Raw genomic sequence first — 23,070 nt, 5'->3', positions numbered from 1 at the left:
CTATATATTCAAGTGCAGAGGTGGATGCCATGATAAAATACCTTTTACTGCCTTTAGGATGGATGATTGCTTGAAGTGTTCTTGCCTTTTGCTCAAAATGCCTTAGCTTGGAATCTTCGCGCTCTTCGTAGGTTTGAAATATCGATGAAATGAAATGGAGCCAAAACCTCAAATTTGTAGTGTTACTTTGCCATCTACCACATTAAATGCATGCCGGTTAAGTATTCACTTTACATTGTCTGCCGGTAATAAGTAATTTCCAACTTCTCATCTCTAACCGAGGGAATAATAACACATGTGTCATTAGATTGTCAAACTCTCAAGGAAACTTTCTTCAATTCGATGAAGAACTTCCTGCTGGTGGAGCACTACTCTGTCTTGCCGGTGAAGCATCACTCTGTCTTGTCGGTGAAGCATTGATGGGTTCTACCAGTGGAGGAGTATTCCCAATATTTATATCAGCTTTTCTAATCCATTGTTTTGAGAATTCTTGCTTAACCTCTTCAACTTTTTCTTTATCCTTCAAGCTAAAACTTTTGTTGTCTACCGGTGATCCTTTACTTCTACAGAATTTTGCAATATACCCAATCTTGTTACATGCATAACAAGTCACATTATTCTTTTGAATAGCTTTTCCATAACCTATGCTAGTTTGTGTTCTGCATTGATTAGATAAATTTCCAAATCTTCCACAAACATAACATCTCACATTCATTCTACAATTTTCAGAGTTGTGACCAACTTTGTTGCATTTAGAACATTGACCGGTGGGTGTGTTGATATTCTGATAATTTCTAGATCTACATTCATTTTCTCTATGACCATACTTATTAAAGTTAAAGCATTTTCCATTGAATTTATAAGCATTAGCTTGCCTTAACGGTTTGCTGTGATCCTGTGTGTTTGCAGTACCAGAGCTTTCTCCAACTTCAAAGCCAATTCCAGAAGTGTCACCTTTAGGTTTTTGATTCTTCAGTAAGGTGCCAAGTTCCTTTGAGCTTTTCTTGAATTTTTCTTTATGTTGATTTGCAGTTTCTAGTTCTCTTTCTAAGACTTCTTTCTGTCTCATCAGTTCATTTGAGTCATTCTGAGTGTGCATCAGATCTGTCTTCAATATGTCATTTTCATAGCTAAGTCTTGTGTTCTCATTTGCTGCATCACTTAGTCTTCTAGTCAATTCTTCTTCATTCTTCTTCCTATCTTCAATCTCTTTACAAAATCTCATAGTCATATCCTGCATCTCATTCTTTGTAGTTATGTTCTCCAGTTTCAGCTTGCTTAACATATCATTAAGTGATTCCTTTTCATCATTTTCATTTTGCATCTTTTCACAAAGTTATCCTCTCTTGTTTCTTGCAATAGTAAGATTCTCTTGGAGTGCCTAAATGATATCCTGAGTTGCTTCTAGATCATCTTCTAGTTTGATGTTTTTCAATTTCTCTGTATCATAGTCTGAAAGAGCTGCTTCAAGTTGCTTCATCAGATTTTCCATCTTTACCGGTGTCAAGATCTTCCTCAAGCCGTTAGGCTTCTGAAAATAGAGGACCAAGCTCTGATACCAATTGTTAGGAATCCCATAGATACTGAGAGGGGGGGGTGAATTGGTATCTAACCGGTAAATAGAATTACTCAATTTAAAACATGCAGAACATATTATAACAGTGTACCAGTATGCAAGAAATAATGTAATGAATAGAATTAAAACCATCCACATGAAAAGAACACCATAACACAAGGATTTAATGAGGAAACCTAGTGTGGGAAAAAGCTTGGTGGGATTTGTGACCCACAATATTCACTTACTGGCCAATAAGAGAATATTACTTACAAGAGGGGCCTGCACATGCAGGAAGGCCAATTGCCTAGAGCTCACTGCTCAATGGAAAGTCTCACTAACTTACAATGTGGATTATACAAATCCAATAACTTGTACTGCTTTACAATAGCATCTATAATGTCTTATCTAGTACCGGTTTGTGCTATGTTCTTTACATAAAACCTCTAACCTATATTTTGCATGATAGGTCTGCCTAATATCTTCTTCTTTTTGCTTACATCGCCTTTTTAACTTACTTCCTTACTTACAAAATTTCTACAATGATCTCTTTTATATATAAGAGTCATTTTACAATGATATCAAGTTGACTTACAAAGTTTTTACAATAATAAAAAAAATATAATATAACAAAATCATGTCGGCCTCTGTGTCGGTAAACTTCCTTTCTTTATGTCGGTGTCGATGTCCTAAGTGCCAGTGTAGAGTGTGTTCGTTGATGCTGGTGAACTATCTTGCCGGTGTAAAGCCTTACCGGTGTAATGCCTTGCCAGTGCCATAGGATTGTAAGGTTACCATCAATGACAAAACCTTCAATCACCTACAATATCTCATTGGAGTGTGCATATGCCAACAATCTCCCCCTTTGGCATTGATGGAAACACTCATGAGAAATTTCAAAAGTGTATCCAAAAATGTGAAGTCCAAAAAATGTTACCAAAAATGTGTGTGCTCCCCCTGAGCATATGATTCCTATGATGTTGAATTTTCTCATCATCCCACTACTCCCCCTTTGGCATCAATGAAAAAGGTTGTCAATATGTCAGTAGAGTTTTTAGTTTCAACCTTGTAACTGGGTAGTTACAATTTGAAATAGATCTGCAAAAATCAAGTTTATACTCTCCATAAACTTTTTACTATCTCTTATTGTTGTCTCTATTCTTTTAGCTGTACCGGTGAGATGTTGCAAATGCTCTATCGGTGTTTTATGTCCTTGTATTAGTGCCTTAGATATTTCCTTTTACAATGATGCTAGATAGTCCAATCTTGGACTCAGTTTTAATCTTAGATGCTTTGCCTTATTCACTATTCTCTCCTTTTCTCTTTCCAATTTAAGTAATTCTTCTTCAAAATTTGTTATCTTCTGTTCAAAAATTGATAATGTATCAGGTAAGTTAACAAAATTATCTGCAAGTTTATTGATTTCATCCTATACCTTGCTCATCTTCTTATCTATATCTCCAGTCAAAAAGTTTGTCTTATAGGTGTCTTTGTATAGAGTTTTGTACTCTTTCAATAAATTACACAGTTCCGATAGAAGTGTGTCAAAATCTCTAGTACACTTCTTTATCCTTCAGTGTCTCTTCCTTTATTTTCTCAATGTTTTCTATGATATATTTACACAAGGTATCAAGTTGTCCTAAAGAATATTTATTGTCTATATTACAGTTAGGAGCAATTACCTTCAAAATTGGTATGGTGTCATCTATTGCCTTATAAGCTTTTGAGCTGCAATTTGTTATCTTTTTAATTGAATCTAAGAGTACCTCAGTCACATTAGTTGATTTGTAGCCTGATGATGAGGAACCTACATTCTGAATACCACCGGTGGAAGTAACCAAGCTTGTGTTGACCTCTGGTAGGTCTGTTTGTGTTTGCATTTCCTTAAGAAATGGTTTGTGTACTTCACCAGTTGCCGGTGGCACTGTTTCCTCATGAACCTATTCTTGTTTCTATTGTTGTTCCTATTCTGGAGCCTTTTGCTCTGTTTGTTTCTCTGTTTGTTGCATTGTCTCGGTCTGAGTCTGAGACTCTACTTGTTGCTGTTTGTCATCTATCAGTTTCTCTTGTGTGTTATCAATTTGCTCAGCTACCAGTGGCTCACTTGCCATTTCAGTCTTATCAGCTATATTTTTATCTACCACAATGTTGATCTTTTGGGTATCAACATCCACTATATATAAGACTGCAGGATTGGGATTAACATCCTCTACATCCATACTTTCAACTGTCGGTTGATCTTCTATAGTTTTTACCAGTGGAGTATTCAAAGGAGGTGATGGGGATAAGTTATCTTTAACTTTTATACTCAGAGGTCCACCAACCTTTCCTTTGCCCTTGTCTCTTTCCTTCTAATATACCTTTATTGGTTTGGGGTTCCGGTATTCCTCTTGTTTTTCTTTCTCTACTAGGAAAATGTCCCATGCATTTTCTATCTCTTCAGTCACTTCATTAACTCTTCCAAACATTAAAGCAATGTGCCGATGTGCAGTAGAAAATACTGACCGGTTGGCTTTAGCAATTAAGTCATCAATTTCTTTGAGTGAATTCACTAGATATACAGCAAGTAGCTTTTCTACCTTGATTTTCTTGTCAATTTCTATTACTGCTTGTCTCCTTGCTTCCAATCTTTTGAATAGTTCATCTGGTACTTCATCTACAACTTCCATCAAAAATTTCTTTTACATGTCCATATGTAAAATAACATTGTTTTCTACTTGTTCTTTTTCATCTATTGTCAGAGTGTCATATAGTTTCTCTATATTATTCAATTTTCCTTCCTCTATAATTTCATTCAACAGTATATCAAGAGGGGCCAAGTCCTTATTTGTCCTCTTCTTCTTCTTGGGTGTTAGTTTCTTCTTCTTTGGTGTAGCCTTTCTTATCGGAGATCACTGCTTGTTGTTTTTGTCTTGTCCTCCTAGCTGAGGGTGTGGTTGCTAGTGAGGGATTTATTTTCCTTACAACTCTCTTGAAAGTTGCAGGCATGTCATTCTCTGAAGATGTGCCTACCGGTGATAGGTGAGTTTCAAGTTGTCGAGCTGCTAACTCATCTTCTATTATACCGGTTTGTTCCATTACTTTATCCTTGATTTCCTTTGCTTGCCTAGAACGTTTTCTTACAACTACCTCAACCTTTTTCACTCTTTTCTTACATTGTATTTGGCTTTCAATAGTTTTTGCACTACCAAATACTTCTTCCATAGGTTCTTTAGGGGCTTCCAAAAGTGCTTTAGCATAAGTTTCGATTATATGATCATTTGTTTCATAGCCCATCTCTATTACCCAAACTGTCCTAGGGATGACTGCTTCCATCCAGATCTCATCCTTCTTGATTACAAAGCATATTTCATCTTTATATTTGTCAACAATCTTTTGTGATAATCTGATTCTTTTCTTCATTTTGGCCTTAAGTGCTTGAAAGAAATCATGGATGTTATTTTCCTTATCTTCTCCCATATTATTGAATAGTTCTATTAGTTTTTTACCTACCGGTATATCATATCCAAGTTCTTTGTAGCCTATATCAGGAACCTATTTGGTTATATGTAGCATCAGACATACTAGCAAATTTCCAAACCTGAAAGTTCCTTTCTTGTCCTTCTTAATCTTGCCTAAGTTGTCAATTAATTTGTCCTTCAACCACTCACATACATCAATCTTTACATTATCTATGACCATGTCATAAGCACTCTTAATGCACAGACTTGACACTAAATTGAGTCTATTTGCATGACTTGCCTTATATCCTAATATCATGCTAATAAATATTACATTAGTATCTTTTACATCATTGACTCTTAAGGACCTTTTTTATCAGATGTGGCACCAGTTAACTGAGTAACTAGGTGATTGGAAACCTTCTTAGTTTTGTCTGGCCTTTTACCAATGGTCAGTAACCATGTGACAGCTTTCATAGCTTCCTTCATGATTTTGTGAATTGCATCTAACCAAAAAAATTCACCATGTACCTTGCTTAAGACTATCCTAATCACATCCTTCGGGAATTTAGGAATGCTAAGGATCTTTGTAAATCCTAGGGTTTCAATGATCTTATGTTCTGGTTTCACATTTCTAGAGTTATCACATATGACAGTTTTAAACATGGTTTTAATCTCTTCATCTCCTAGTCCCTCAATGTTGTAGTTAATGTAAATTCTGGGGTCTTCAACATAAACAATTCCTTTAGGAATTTGAGAAAAAGCACTTAAATTATCATATTTCTTTGCTACTTTGGGAACTAATTGAAATACGGGCCTAGGTCTTTTTATAACTTTGAAAATAGTAGGATTTGCTATATATTCAAGTGCAGAGGTGGATGCCATGATAAAATACCTTTTACTGCCTTTAGGATGGATGATTGCTTGAAGTGTTCTTGCCTTTTGCTCAAAATGCCTTAGCTTGGAATCTTCGTGCTCTTCGTAGGTTTGAAATATCGATGAAATGAAATGGAGCCAAAACCTCAAATTTGTAGTGTTACTTTGCCATCTACCACATTAAATGCATGCCGGTTAAGTATTCACTTAACATTGTCTGCCGGTAATAAGTAATTTCCAACTTCTCATCTCTAACCGAGGGAATAATAGCACATGTGTCATTAGATTGTCAAACCCTCAAGGAAAATTTCTTCAATTCGATGAAGAACTTCTTGCCGATGGAGCACTACTCTGTCCTGTCAGTGAAGCATCACTTTGTCTTGTCGGTGAAGCATTGATTGGTTCTACCAGTGGAGGAGTATTCCCAATATTTAGATCAGCTTTTCTAATCCATTGTTTTGAGAATTCTTGCTTAACCTCTTCAACTTTTTCTTTATCCTTCAAGCTAGAACTTTTGTTGTCTACCGGTGATCCTTTACTTCTACAGAATTTTGCAATAGACCCAATCTTGCTACATGCATAACAAGTCACATTTTTCTTTTGAATAGCTTTTCCATAACCTATGCCAGTTTGTGTTCTGCATTGATTAGATAAATTTCCAAATCTTCCACAAACATAACATCTCACATTCATTCTGCAATTTTCAGAGTTGTGACCAACTTTGTTGCATTTAGAACATTGATCGGTGGGTGTGTTGATATTCTGATAATTTCTAGATCTACATTCATTTTCTCTATGACCATACTTATTAAAGTTAAAGCATTTTCCATTGAATTTATAAGCATTAGCTTGCCTTACCGGTTTGCTGTGATCCTGTGTGTTTGCAGTACCAGAGCTTTCTCCAACTTCAAAGCCAATTCCAGAAGTGTCACCTTTAGGTTTTTGATTCTTCAGTAAGGTGCCAAGTTCCTTTGAGCTTTTCTTGAATTTTTCTTTATGTTGATTTGCAGTTTCTAGTTCTCTTTCTAAGACTTCTTTCTGTCTCATCATTTCATTTGAGTCATTCTGAGTGTGCATCAGATCTATCTTCAACATGTCATTTTCATAGCTAAGTCTTGTGTTCTCATTTGCTGCATCACTTAGTCTTCTAGTTAATTCTTCTTCATTCTTCTTCCTATCTTCAATCTCTTTACAAAATCTCATAGTCATATCCTGCATCTCATTCTTTGTAGTTATGTTCTCCAGTTTCAGCTTGCTTAACATATCATTAAGTGATTCCTTTTCATCATTTTCATTTTGCATCTTTTCACAAAGTTATCCTCTCTTGTTTCTTGCAATAGTAAGATTCTCTTGGAGTGCCTGAATGATATCCTGAGTTGCTTCTAGATCATCTTCTAGTTTGATGTTTTTCAATTTCTCTGTATCATAGTCTGAAAGAGCTGCTTCAAGTTGCTTCATCAGATTTTCCATCTTTACCAGTGTCAAGATCTTCCTCAAGCTGTTAGGCTTCTGAAAATAGAGGACCAAGCTTTGATACCAATTGTTAGGAATCCCATAGATACTGAGAGGGGGGGGTGAATCGGTATCTAACCAATAAATAGAATTACTCAATTTAAAACATGCAGAACATATTATAACAGTGTACCAGTATGCAAGAAATAATGTAATGAACAGAATTAAAAGCATCCACATGAAAAGAACACCATAACACAAGGATTTAATGAGGAAACCCAGTGTGGGAAAAAGCTTGGTGGGATTTGTGACCCACAATACTCACTTACTGGCCAATAAGAGAATATTACTTACAAGAGGGGCCTGCACATGCAGGAAGGCCAATTGCCTAGAGCTCACTGCTCAATGGGAAGTCTCACTAACTTACAATGTGGATTATACAAATCCAATAACTTGTATTGCTTTACAATAGCATCTATAATGTCTGATCTAGTACCGGTTTGTGCTCTGTTCTTTACATAAAACCTCTAACCTATATTTCGCATGATAGGTCTGTCTAATATCTTCTTCTTTTCGCTCACATCGCCTTTTTAACTTACTTCCTTACTTAAAAAATGTCTACAATGATCTCTTTTATATATAAGTCATTTTACAATGATATCAAGTCGGCTTACAAATTTTTTACAATAATAACCAAAATATAATATAACAAAATCCTATCGGCCTCTGTGTCGGTAAACTTCCTTTCTTTGTGTCGATGCCAATGTCCTGAGTGCCGGTGTAGAGTGTGTTCGTTGATGCTGGTGAACTATCTTGCCGGTGTAAAGCCTTGCTGGTGTAATGCCTTGCCGGCGTCGTAGGATTGTAAGGTTGCCATCAATGACAAAACCTTCAATCACCTACATTGTCTCATTGGAGTGTACATATGCCAACAGTTGCTTTCTTCCCTTCAGAGTCCCGTGGCCTAGGCAATAAGGTCTTCATCTATGACAACAGACTGGTCTCCCATCTTCAAAGTGCCCTTTCTCCAGTTTTTAAAAAAGAAATTGGTGACTGTGGCGTCCCGTCCATGGAGCCTCTCCATAAATTTTGAAAACCCTCCCTTCTATAGAATGTTATAGACTGCCTCCTTTTCCTTCCATTCCTTACAGCTGTTAGGTTCGTAGCGGCACCTGTTTCTGCCCATATTTTTGCTATTCAGAGCTGAATGTAGAAACTTGTAGAGAGCTTTAGACAAAGAGTTTCTCGGAGCTACCAAATTTACCCAGAAAGCATGGGAAGTGATAGATTGAGTGTTATAATAAATGGTGCTGACAATATTATAATTGATCGAAATACTCCTTTTAATTTGTTTCATTATTGTTTTGTATATTAATGATCTTTGGGGTGCTATTGTATCGGTCCTTAAAAATGATTAATCTGACATCCTCCAGGAGTCCTTGTTCTCCCTTCCAAGTAATCATTTCATCTTGATTGACTGTTGTATTGGCTGCCCAGTCAGCAAAACCATTTGCTTCACGATAGATGTGAGATATGCAACTTTTCTTAAAAGTGTTATTGAGGTCTCCAGTGGCCTTTATAATGTTATTAATAGACCATGAGGGCTTAGAGGTCCCCTTAAGGCATTTGATGATGTTGTTACCTTCAATCCATATGTAGGGGCAATTCCATCTTTTTGCAAGGAGAATACCTTGAAGTGTTGCCATTGCTTCTACCTTGTGGTTTGTTTGGCTTCCTATTGGAACAACAACCATTTCCTTACATATTCCTTTGTCATCTCTAAGAATAGATCCACATCCTGCAAGGCTCGGATTACCTTTTGTAGCACCATCAAAACTGAGTTTGAACCAACCATGAGGGGAAGTTTGCCATCTTTCTTATAATCTTTTGTTTTGCTTGGGGTTAGAACTGCCAACATACTTCAAATTCTAGGAACTTAAAATGTGAGATTCCAATGGGTTGGTCAAAAAGCAGGGACCCCCAATGATCCCAATGTTCTCCACAATCGCCCATTGTATTTTCTGGAACACACTTATCTTAATGATGTTATCAAAATTCACAAGAAACATTCTTCTATGCCACAACTAGCTTTCATCAACTTGAGTAATCAAACATCTTTTACCAACACTATTTAAGTGAAAGATATTACCTTCAGTCTTAGTACTTGATGCAATCTCAATTTCGAAGCTACCCAAGATTCTATGCTTGCCATTTTTGAATTCAAGATCATATCCCTTGTCAACCATCTGTCCAACACTCAAAAGATTATTCTTTAGACCTTCTACATACAAGATGTCATCAATATTGTTCTCACCATCAATAGAAATGGATCCTCTATCGCAGATTATACCAGCTTTGTCATGACCAAACTTCACAACTCCACCTTCATTCTTTTCCAAATTCACAAACTTACTCTTATCACCTATCATATGGTGAGAGCATTCATTATCAATCACCCATTCATCTTTCTCTTCAATTCTTCCAGACAAAGCTCTTTCCACATTCATGCAACTAGTAGAGTGGGTAGGTGTTGTATCATATTCCTTGATAGTAGTAAATGGCAATTCATTATCACTTGTATTTCATTTATCAAATTCATCATCTGACACACCTTCATCGACAACATAATAACATCTCTTCTAAAATTTAGGCTTGTAATATTTTCTAGGAACCCTTTCCGGACACCTTGAGGCAAAATGACTTATCTTAATGCAAGAAAAATATTTAAGAGGAAATTTTCCTTCATACCTACCGAATCCTTTAGGTAATCTCTTGGCAATAAGCGCTTCAAGATCCTCAAGATCTCACTCTTCTTCTTCAATTTTCTTCCTCTCCTTCTCATATTTGGACATCCACCTTGAATAAATTTCTCCCATATCATATATCGGCTTATCGTTTCCAGAAATAATAGCTTTGAATGCAGATTCTACCTTAGGAAGGGAATCACCAAAATCACTCAACTCAAAGGTTGAAAGCTTACCAATCAACATGTCCCTAGTCACATTTTTCATAGTTCTAATCTCCTTAATAGCAGCAACTTTATTCTTGTAGGATGTAGGTAAAGATATAAGCACTTTAGCAACAATCTCTGATTATTCCAACTTTCCAATGGCACATTTGATATTGCACACAAGTTCATTCACCTTCTACATGAAAGAAGTGATGTTCTCATATTCACCCATCCTCAACATCTCATATTTTCCTTTTAGGTGTTGCAACTTAGCAATCTTCATATAACTGTCTCTTTCATACAAGGTTTCCAACTTCTTCCAAATCTCATGAGCAGTTTGCAATTCTATAACATTTGTCATCTCAGAATCAGTCAGAGCACTCAGTAATGCTTCCTTAGCCCTAATATTGTATTCAACACTTTTGATCTCATCTAGAGTTGAAGGTCCATTTGTAGGAATGGTATACTTACGTTTAGTAATATCCCAGTAAGGTTCACCAATGCACCTCGGATGATACTTCATGCGATTGTTCCAAAGAGAGAAGGTGGTACCATCAAATTTTATACTGTCCTTCTTGTAAGTCATCATCCCAACTCACCTCAAGCAGTTAAGCTTCTTTAGAGAAACCTACTCTAATACCAATTGATGAAACAACTTAGATACTAATTGATGAAATGGGGTAGACAATTGAGAGGGGGTGAATCAATTGTCTCAAAAACTTACACACCTTAAACCTATTTTTAGAATCTGATAATTAGACATTAAAACATAAATCAACAACACACATAACACCAATATTTTTAACATGGAAAACCTGGTCAAGGGAAAAAAAATGGTGGGGATGAACCCACAAATAGGTATACTCTCTTAGAAATTACAATGGGGAATGGACATGCATTTAGGCACACTACCTAGAGCTCACTACTCAAAACAAAAAGGCTTACTGCCTAGGGAAGGCTCACTGCCTATACAAACAATCTTGGATCACATCTGGAAATCATGAATTGAGAAATAGTATCTCCTTAATGCCTGGTTCAGTCTCATTGAAGCACAAAAAAACTTTACTCTTTACACTTCTCCTCTATCTCCAAAAGATTTATACATTCAACACGCATACATACTCATCCACTCACTCACACACATGCTCAAATAAAAAGATATAACCACACTCAATACAATACAATATGCAGACCAGGCAATGTCGATGAAGACATAGCACAACCCCAAATTTTTTTGCCTCGAACATGTTACAACTCCAAAGATTACACCTTGATCATACGCAACATGCTACAAGCATTCAATAGATGAAGAACACCAATTACAAAACCAATGCAACACATGATGAATTCATCCATAATACCAACAATCTCCCCCTTTGGCATTGATTGCAATGGTAGATGGAAAAACATCTAAGTGCCAAAAATAGAATGCCGAATACCAATAAACCAACAATCTCCCAAATTAGATCAATACCAGAAATCAAAACCAAAATACATCTCTCCAAGTAGAATGTTCATCTCTCCCCAAAGTACAAATTTTTTCCATAGATATCTCTCCCCCCTTGACATCAAATGCCAAAACAGTTAAGAATCAAAACATAACATACAACTAACTACTCCCCCTAAGCAGTAGCTCTCCTTCATCAAAGCCAGAAAAATATTTTTCTGTTAGTCTCTTCCGGTTTGATGCCAATATTCATCAGTCAAGTCTCTGCTAGTGGGGAAATTACCCCAAGCTTCTCTCTGAGATATTCAAATGTTTCCTTAAGCAAAGGATTTGTAAAGATATCTGCAATTTTCTCTTTAGTATTCACATAAACCAATCTCACTTCATTTGCTTCAACATTCTCTTTTTGAAGATTGTACTTAATAGAAACATGCTTTGTCTTAGAGTGAAATACCATATTCTTTGATATATCAATTTCTACTTAATTATCACAATAAATAATTATTAGTTCTTTGCATTTTAACTTTATATCCTTCAACATTTCCTTGATCCATAATACCTTAGTACAATTAGTTGTTGCTGCAACATATTCTGATTCTACTGTAGATAATGTTGTACAAATCTTCTTCTTTCTTATCCATGAAATTAACCTTATGCTAAGAAAGAATGCACAGCTAGTGGTACTCTTTCTGTCATCTACATCTCCTATGCAATTTGCATCTGTATATGCACATAACTCAAAATTTTCATCCTTAGGATACCATAAATCACAATTTGTTGTGCCTTGTAGGTATCAGAAAATCCTTTTAACTGCCGATTCATGATTTTCTTTAGGATTGCTTTGAAATCTTGATACAATACATACTACATTCATTATATCAGGTCTAGTTTGTGTCAAATACAGTAATCCTCCAATCATAGATTTGTACCTTGTCAGATTTATAGGAGCTGAATCATCCTTTAATATCAATTTATGAGTTGTAGTCAAAGGAGTGTTTACCAGTTTGAAGTTTTCCATACCAAATTTCTTCAAAAGTTCCTTCAAGAATTTTGTTTGACATATGAATATACCTTTATCTATTTGTGAAATATTCAAACCTAGAAATTCTTTTATCTCTCCAATCATAGACATTTCAAATTCTTCTTGCATCTTGTTAGCAAAGTCTTTACATAACTCTTCTTCACCTCCAAAAATTATATCATCCACAAATACTTCAATAACCAAAATGTCATCATTGGTAACTTTGTAATACAAATTACTATCGGCATTACCTTTTGTGTATCCAGGCTTTAAAAGATATTTATCCAATCTAGCATACCAAGCTCTGGGAGCTTGCTTCAATCCATATAAAGTTTTCGTTAATCTGCAAACCATATCCTTATCATCTGTCAAAGAAAATCCATCAGGTTGTTCAATGTAAACTTCCTCCTCAAGATCTCCATTAAAAAATGTACATTTTACATCCATCCGATAAAATTTATAGTTCTTATGAGCTGCAAATGCAAGAAATAGGCTAACTACCTCAATTGTAGCTACTGGTGCAAAGGTTTCATTATAATCAATTCCTTCTTTTTGTGAATAAACTTTACAAACTAATCTTGCTTTGTTTCTGATTTCTTCACCAACCTCATTAATTTTATTTATATATACCCATTTAGTTCCAATTACATTTTTGTCTTTAGGCTGGGGAACCAATGTCCAAGTATTATTCTTTTCAATATGTTCTAATTCATTTTCCATTATTTTTATCCAATGTTCATCTTGACATGCTTCAACAATTGATGTTGGTTGAACTTGATAAATTAAACATACCTCTTCATTTTCCAATCTTCCTCTAGTCATAACACCTTGATTCTTGTTTCCAATTATCTGATTCTCTGAGTGATTCAATGTTACATACCTATGTTTATTCTGATTTCCACATACAGGTTGTTGTTCTTTAGTCACAGTTTAGTTTTCTAATGATGCTGGTGTGACTAGATCTACACTCTGTACCAGTTCAATTTGTGTCGATTCATTAATAATTATTCCTACTGCCGGTTCTATAGATCTTGAATCACCTCTAAAATGTTCATCTATCTTTACTTTGTACTCAATGATTTTCTGCAATCTTTTTTTTATAACATGTATATGCCTTCCTTCTAGTTGAATAACCAAGAAATATTCCTTCATCACTTCTAAGATCAAATTTTCCAATATACTCATCTCTCCTAATATAGCATTTGCTTCCAAATCATCTAAAGTATTTAAGAGTAGGAGTATGACCAAACCATAGTTCATAAGGGGTCTTACCGGTTTCACTTTTGATGTGAACTCTATTGAAAGTATAAACCACTGTATTCATTGATTCTCTCCTATATACATGAGGTAGATTTACTTCCATCATCATGGTTCTTGTTGCATCTTGAATAGTTATGTTCTTCCTTTTCACAACTCCATTTTACTGAGGTGTCTGGGGTGCTGATAGTTATCTTTTGATTCTATTCTCCTCACAGAATGAATTGAATTCCCTAGATGTAAATTCTCCTCCTTGATCTGATCTTAAACATTTTATTTTATTTCCATTTTCATTCTCTACCATTGCCTTGTATATCTTGAATCTTCCAAAAGCTTCTGATTTCTCCCTAAGAAAAGTAACCCAACACAGTCTAGAATAATCATCAATTATTAGCATAAAGTATCTAATCATCAATTATTAGCATAAAGTTCTTATTGGATTTCTTAGAAATGCTCTTAAACATTGTTCTAACTTGCTTTACCATTTGACATTCCTTACATACCGGATTATGAGGTTTCACAATCTTAGGTAAATCCCTTACTGCCTCAGTTGAATTGATCTTTACAATGCAATCAAAATTCACATGACAGAGTCTTTTATGCCATAACTAACTTTCATCAATGTGAGAAATCAAACATGTCTTATCTCTAGTATTCAAATGAAAGATATTACCTTTAGTTTGATTACCAGTTTCAATCTCTAATTCAGTTTTGTTCATGATTTTGCATTTTCCATTCTTGAATTGTAATTGAAATCCTTTTTCCACTAACTGACCAACACTCAAAAGATTATGCTTTAAACCTTCTACATAATAAACATTGTCAGTATTGTTCTTACCATCCAAATATATAGTGCCTCTTGCTTTGATTAAACAAGCTTTTTCATCTCCAAATCTTACTAGACCTCAACAAATTTCCTAGTAAAGATAAGAATTTTCTTTTATCACTAGTCATATGATGTGAGCATCCACTATCAATAATCCATTCATCCTTTTCTTCAATTTTTGCTGCTAGTGTCTTCTCTACCAGTTTGACAATAGGTGTCGGTTGATCTTCTTTTATTGCAACAAATACCCATCCACTATCTGTTGGATCTTCATCTGAATCATCTATAACACCTTCATCTGCATAGTAACATGACTTATCTCTATTTTTCTTAAATTTGTATCTCTGATATTCAGGGTTAGGTTTATATGTTCTTTTTGCTTCCTCCCTTAGTCTTGCATGTCTATGAGGACACCTAGAAGCCATATGACCAACTTTATTGCAATTAAAATATTTGAAAGGTGCTTTACCTTCATACTTACTTCTTGTTGGACCTTTAGGCATCTTCCTTGCAAATAGTGTTTCAAGTTCTTCAAGTTCTTCATTTTCTCTTATCATATCTTCAAGTGCTTTCCAATCAGTTTTGTCTAATGATGATGATGATGATGATGATGATGATTCTTTGAAAGCTATATTCAGTTTTGACTATAGCAACAAGACCAAACTCTTCAAGCTCAAATGCTGAAATTTTTCCAACCAAAGTATCTCTTGAAACTGATGTATTAGGCATTATTCTCAACTCATTAATAGCAGTCACTTTCATTTTGATAGTGGTATCTCCTTCATTCAATGTTTCCAGTTTATCCCAAATAGCTTTTGTAGTAAATCGGTGTGCTTAGAAGTGATTCTCTTTCTTTGCAATCATTCTCCAAGTTTTTAGCCAATGTAAGTGGATGAGGGATATTCATAGTAGGAAAAACATAGCCATTCTTTTTAACATCTCATATATCTCTTCTAGTGCAGTTTAGATGTGTTTCCATTCTGATCTTCCTTATACCATAGTTAGGTCCATCAAGTTTAGGATTGTCCTTCCTGAAAATATTTGTTGTCATAGGATCTCCTCAAGTTGTTAGGCTTCTGCAAAAAGAGGACTAATCTATGATACCAATTGTTAGGAACAGGGAAGGACAACTGAGAGGGGGGGGGTGAATCAATTTTGAACCAGATGTCAATAAATTATAACCCAAAATAAATTATTCCAACTTAAAACTCAGTGCCGGTAAAACAAACTTAATACCAATAAAACAAATTAATAGTTATAGCGGTGCCGGTATAACTTAATGCATGAAACAGAAAGAGAAATAACATCCAAAATACATGACATAGAGATTTTGACGTGGAAACCCTGTAAGGGGAAAAACCACGGTGGGAAACCTTACCCACAATCAGATGATACTACTGTAGATAATAAGTGTATACAAATGGGGTCTGCACATGCAGAAAGGCCAATTGCCTAGAGCTCACTGCTCAATCACAAAATAGGAGTCACACTGACTACAATTGGATGGTTAAATCCAATAACAATGTACTTCTTTGGAATAGCATCTGCAATGTTAGATTCAGTACCAGTTTAATCTCTGACCATGAGTGACAAACACCTTCATAACCTTTCCTTCAACCTTCAGATAATCTCTGCATGATTCGCCTAAGGATCTGCTTATTTTCACTCTTCAATGATCTTCAATATTTGCACACACTCATAATATATGATCTTTAATAAGATCTTACAATCATTTATACAAAACCTAAGACCAAATGTTAAGGTTGTCTAACTAAAGATATTACATTTATATCAATTACAAAATAAGTCTTGATGTGATACAATATGCCAGCTCAATACATTTACACATTATCCAATCAATAAACCATTTCCAAAACGTGGCGTGTTGATCTGGAATATAATATCTTGTATTGGTCCATAAGCTAGACCTATCTGCTAGTAAAGGCAAATCTGTGAACTTGATTAGACCAATAAGAAAAACACCAAATCCAAACATCCAATCCATGTCTTTGACATAACCAAATGATCTCTAGATGATAACAAGTCATTATCACTTTCGGTGAACCATATAACCTATCGATGAAGCATATACCGATAATTGTGCATAAGCCACTAACCATGCCGAGACCACAATGTGTTGGTTCAACAATAAACCAATATAACCAGAGTGCCAAATCAACAATGTAGACCTCCAAGAAGATAAGTGTTGACATCAATGATAAAACCAATTCAACACATGATGAAGTCATCCATAATACCAACAAAGAACACTAACTGCAATGACTGTAAACCTTTAAAAATTACTCGTGGAGCTCCAAACCATGAACTACTTTAATTAATGATACATACCAATGTCCAAAACATATCTCCAAATCTACAGATCAAGATATTACAATGCAGAGCAATTCATATCAAATATTGATACTTTGTCACCTCTGAACGACTAAAAAACTAGCCACAACACATAAAACCTATAACTCACTCAAATCTTCATGTGGACCTCTGAAACTTGCACTAAATCAACTACAGACAATCCTCTACAAACCCTTTAATCCACAAACTCTGAAGTTCATCATGCTAAATAAACTAACTCATTGAACTTCACTACATCACTATCACAAACATCAAAATATGTTGACATCAATGACAACACATCTCTCAAATATCTCCCAAGAATATATTTGCAACATACTTACAACATGAATAACATATCATCACCATATAATGTGATGTACAGGAAATGATCACCATAAGATTTATAATAAAAACAATGATCTGATTTAGAATGATCAAATCCCAAACTCAACACATATGTATAAAATTTTGGTGCCACATCCTAAGACTTTGTTTAAGGCCATACAAAGATTTCTTGAATTTATAGGCCAAATTAATTTTACCTTTTACCACATAGTGCTCTAGTTGTGTCATATAAATATACTCCTCCAAATAATCATGAAGAAAAACAATTTTACCATCCATTTTCTCAACTTCTAAATCATAAGGAGCAATAGATAGAAAAAATCTAATGGATGTCATTTTTGAAATAGGTGAAAATATCTCACCATAATAAACCCCCTCAACTTGACAACAGTTTTTCGAAACCAACCTTTCTTTATACTTCTCAATACCTCCATTGGAACCAATCTTTTTATTGAATGCTCATTTTCAACCAACAGGTTTTCGTCCTTCAGACAATAGTACAAGATCCCATGTGTAGAGCCCCTCCCCGATCAAGCTCTGATTAACTTAGTTGACCATGGTTGACCATATTAATAAATGTTATAATTTAATAGGATGGGCTATGTTAGACAGATAGATTAGTGGGAAAAATAATTGAACTAGGTTATGGAATCATTTTACCTTGTGGTGCACATTTTGATGTATTATAGATTTAGATCCTATATGATCCACTGATCTGATAATATTGATATGAGGTATGTCAGCTATCTTAGAATTTGTAGTACTTCATTATGATATTAGAAAACATGGATGCATGTTGTATTAATGATTGAATTTCATGAAGATTATGATGGTGCCATTTGAGTACATTGCTTTATGTGGATTTTATTGGATAAATGGTAAATTGATCCTTATGATTGAAATTGTATGCAAAGTGTCTGAATTGTATTCTTTTCATATGTTGATATTAAATGTGATTATTTGGGGTTACTAATGTGCACAGTGAGATGTGCAAGAAAACTAATCTATGTGACCATGGAAACTATTCGGAGAACCAAGCCTAAACCTATGTGCATTTGTGAAGCCAAGGGTTGTCTATTTGGAGAGACAACACCTCATGTGTAAATGAGTTTTAATTTGTAAATGTTTATGCTTGGATGTGTGTTTAATTTGAAAATTGTTTAAATTACTAATTCCAAAAAAAGGGACATTGCCATGTGTATTTAAGTGGTGTGTAATTTTGTGGTGTCACTTGACACATTTGTTGTAAAGTGAGTTGGCAGTGACATGTCCCTTGGAAGGAATTTGTTTTACCAATGCATTTTTCAAATATCCTAGTATGGTCCCAAGAAAGTCTTGGATAGGGAGCCATTAGGAAGGTCAACTCAGGGTTGACCAATAGGTAAACTTTGGGTGAGTTTCTAGAGGGTTAAACTAACTCCTAAGATGTACCTATGATGTACCTATGGATGAAGGTCAATTTTAGCAATGTGTCCACTCCCTAGGGACTGTTTAGTCACCCCAAAAGTTGAGTTTTTTAAGATGGCTGAATTTCAACTTTTGAGGATCTTACCTAGGTTGGACAACCTTTCTCATGAGTGACACTGCTCTTCCCCATTCTCTTTTACCTTTTTGAGGTGCCTTGGCTAGAGATCTTGTAAGGTGTTGGGAAGACCAGCCTATGAACATCCTTCACCCTTCCCAAGAGGGTTGGAAAGAGTGAGGAGTGTCTTCTTAGGGAATGGTTTGGGAGGGAGAAGTTTGATCACCCACTCTCCATTTTTGGAGACATAGATTTTCTTGAAAAAATTGGATTTTGGATTTGGAAGTTTTGGCTAAGTCTTGTGAAGGAAAATATAGTGGATTTGGACAACTCTTCTACAACTTTCATTCATCCATTTGCAGGATTTAAGGTTGGTTGTTTACTTCTTTTTATGTTTTTCTTTGTGTATGAATGAATAAATGAGTTGTGCTTTTGGTTGTTTTCTTGTTGTTTTGGAAAAGATGTGTTCTTCTTGTGGTTTTATTTTGTTGTTTCGTGTTATTATTTTGGGAGTTTTCAAGGCCAAACTCACCCTTGGGAGGGCAGAGTGGCCTTGGGGTGAAGGGTTGCTTGACAACCTAAGAGTGTAAAGACTCTCTTCTGGGAAGAGAGCGATACACAAGGGTTATGGGCCCCTTGCTGCTTGTTGTTTATATGGGGGTCATAAGGGGAGATTTGGCTTGTATTCCTTGAGGGACATAAGGATTTGTTGGGACATTTTTGGAACTTGTGGTTATTCTACTTGGTAGCCTTGCAAAGGCAATATGTTCTCCTATTTGCAGAATCTCCTCTAGGTACTTGGTCCACCTTCACCCCACAAGAAATAGTCACTTGGCGACTTTATTTATCCTTGGGATGAGAGTTCTATGGTTGTGAAACTTTTGTGTTTTTGGTTGCAATGGTTGTATCCCATTTAGCCTTGGTTCTCCTAGCTCGGGGGTGGCTTCATGTAAGCCTAGGTTGGTAGGTGAGCCTCCATGGTCACAACCTACAAATATTTTTATAGGTTTGCTTGGATTAAAGAATGGAGTGGAACTTACTTGCAAGATCCTATTTTATTATATTGAGTTTCAAGAAATAAAAATATATTACGTCAAACCCTCATTTGGTAGAAATGAAGAGGCTTGAAGTTTGTAACCTCTCTATTTTGTGTACAGGAAATGATAAGGAAATAAATGTACATTTAGTTGACTAAGTTCATTCAAATGAAATAAGAAAAAAAGAAAGGCTTGAGTTATTTTCTTGTATTTATTTATTGCTTGAAAAAAAATTTTGAAAGAAATTTGCTTATGTTTATTAGATAATGAATAATATGCATGTTGGAGATGGAAAGAAAAATAGTTGTATATTTAAGTAGTTTCATTTTTATGTTAATCTGCAAAAACAAATAGGTGTTAAAGATGTAGTTAAATTTTTAAAAAAGAAATACAATTTATTTCTATAGGTCTGAATTAGAAAAAAATGTAGAAAGAGAAAATACTTTTAAATGCTAGTTTTAAATCTTCTAGAAGTTTGGACCATGTTGTTGTTGATTAAATGGATTTAAAAAAAATATAGTTGCAGTTGTAAATTAATTCATTATTGATATATTCCACTATTCTGAAAAATGCATGTGTAGAGGAAAATAGTCTATTCTAGATAATGTTATTTCAAATCAAAAGAAAACTATATGTATTGAAAGGAAATAAAAATTTCCACAGTGAGCGGGACGAGAACCGTCACTGCGGGCAACCCCTAGCGGCGGTGACCGCCACTGTGATAACCCATAGTGGATGGCAGCTGCCATTGTGGTAAGCCACAGTGGACGGTGACCGCTCCTTATGGGGTATCACAAGGGCTGCCCACTCCAAACCTCCGCGGCCTCCATACAATAAACACTTCGGCCCTCATTGGCCCTTTTCCATGCTCGGCCTCCTCCACCATGGCCACCACACGTGCACACACACACACACACATTACAAACAAAAAAAAATATGTTAAGGCAAGAAGCCCTAACCCAATTTCGGGTTAGGGTTAGATATGGATAAAAACAAACAATGTTTAGTTATAGAATAAAACAAACCCTAGTTAGGGTTGTAAAAAGATAATATTATTAAAATACATAATAAAGAGAGGGAATGCCATTTCAAATTTTGAAATGGAAGAATCCCATTTAGTAATGGTTAGCAAGTTATTTCTATTATTGATATAGGGGTAGTTTTTCTTTATATGTAATCTTATATTTTGGGCAATTAAATATAAGTTTATATATATATGCTAAATAACATATATAAATATGTAGATGTTGTTAAGTTAGATTTCTCTTTGTAAATTTTAGTATTGGAAACTATTAAAAGTAAAATGTTCAAACCATAGGGTAAATATTGGTTGAAGATTAAATAATTGGTATTTAATAATCATAGGGGATTAAATTTGACTTTGATGTGAAATGAATTTGTTGGACAAATATTATGTTTGTTTGGGATAACTTTATTAGTCAAATTTAAAAGCTTTATTTTCATTCGCTCTATTAATTAATGTTAATACACTGAGCTTGAAATAGTGTTGATTCAATGGATTCTAGGCTTATTTAAGTTATATAAATACATTTTGGAAATTCTAATGGTATACATTAGTTGGAATAATTTATTGAAAGATATTGAATGATTATTATTGATTTGTAAGAGGGTATTGTAGTGAAATAATATGCTTTCCTAAAATAAGTTAATGGACTTAATCTTACGAACTTATTTAACCCAAGTGGAACTTTTTATTAAATAATTTAATTATTATAATAACGTTTGGCACTTGAATTTTATTTGCTCAATTAATTAATATTAACACATCGAGATCGTGTTAATATTGATTTAATAGATTTAAGAACTAATTAAGTTATAAATGAAGAGATTATAACATCAATGAATTCAAAAACTTGATATTAGATAAATAATTGGTATTGTCAAGAAATTGTATTAATGTCAATTTAGTAGATTTTGGGCCATTTAAATATTATAAAATGTAACTAAAATTGAAGGGACATTTGAGCAAATTTATTTAATATCAAAAAGGATATTGTTCTTATAAAATCAATTTAATTTTGTTTGATAATAGGAGTTATCATAATTGTTACGTAAGTGAAAAATCTAATTCTATTGCCTGGGAGTTAAATCGAAACCTAAGACTTCTAGTTAAATTTTAATCCATCGCTCACGTTTGAAACCCATTCTATTATCAATTAAGATTTCATTTAGTACTTGTTTGTTGGGTGAATATTTTGTCACCAACGTACCAATGATAAAATATATAATTCACACACAGCTATGTTGAGAAGTTAATCTCTCATCTCATCAAGGGGAGGTTCCCTTTTAAATTTCTTCTCTAATTGACAAGAAATCAAAATCTATGAGTTGGTATTGGGCATATAACTCTTTTTTTTTAGAGTATATGTTTTCTCCCTCTACCTTGTTACAATTCCTCTATCTCTTTAGATACTTAAAGAAAAGAACAATGAATCTAACAAACTACACTAAACTTACTATCAAGTAGCACAAAGTATCCCTTGAATGTAATACTAACTCAAACTGAATATTACAAATAATTAGAAACTTAACTCGCAGCTCAAAGTCTTCAAGTATGAATTCCTAATCCTTTAAACTACAAGTAATTGTAGAAATACAAAGCCTGCCACTAATTACTCAATTACCAGAAGATTTCCCAAATATGCTAGGAGCACACAGTCTACTCACATGATTCAAGAGCTCTTTTACTTACATAACAATATCTCCCATATCAAAGAAGTAAAGAACATATATAAGTAATGGACATAAGAATATTAACTCATATAAACAATTTTCTTGACACACCACAAAGTTTGAGATCAAACAAAATTGTTTTCTTTATTTGCTTGATAGAATCTTCACAACAAAAGCACAAAGTCTTCTTTGAGGCAAAAATTCTGCAGAGTTTTGCTTAGCATGAAAAAAGATAAATATTTACAAATGAAGTCCTCCTTAAATAGGAAAAGAATGGAGAAAAATGTGGGCAT

The sequence above is a fragment of the Cryptomeria japonica genome, chromosome 6, assembly GCF_030272615.1.
Source record: "Cryptomeria japonica chromosome 6, Sugi_1.0, whole genome shotgun sequence".
Lineage (NCBI taxonomy): Eukaryota > Viridiplantae > Streptophyta > Pinopsida > Cupressales > Cupressaceae > Cryptomeria > Cryptomeria japonica.
This window is presented reverse-complemented; position numbering follows the sequence as displayed.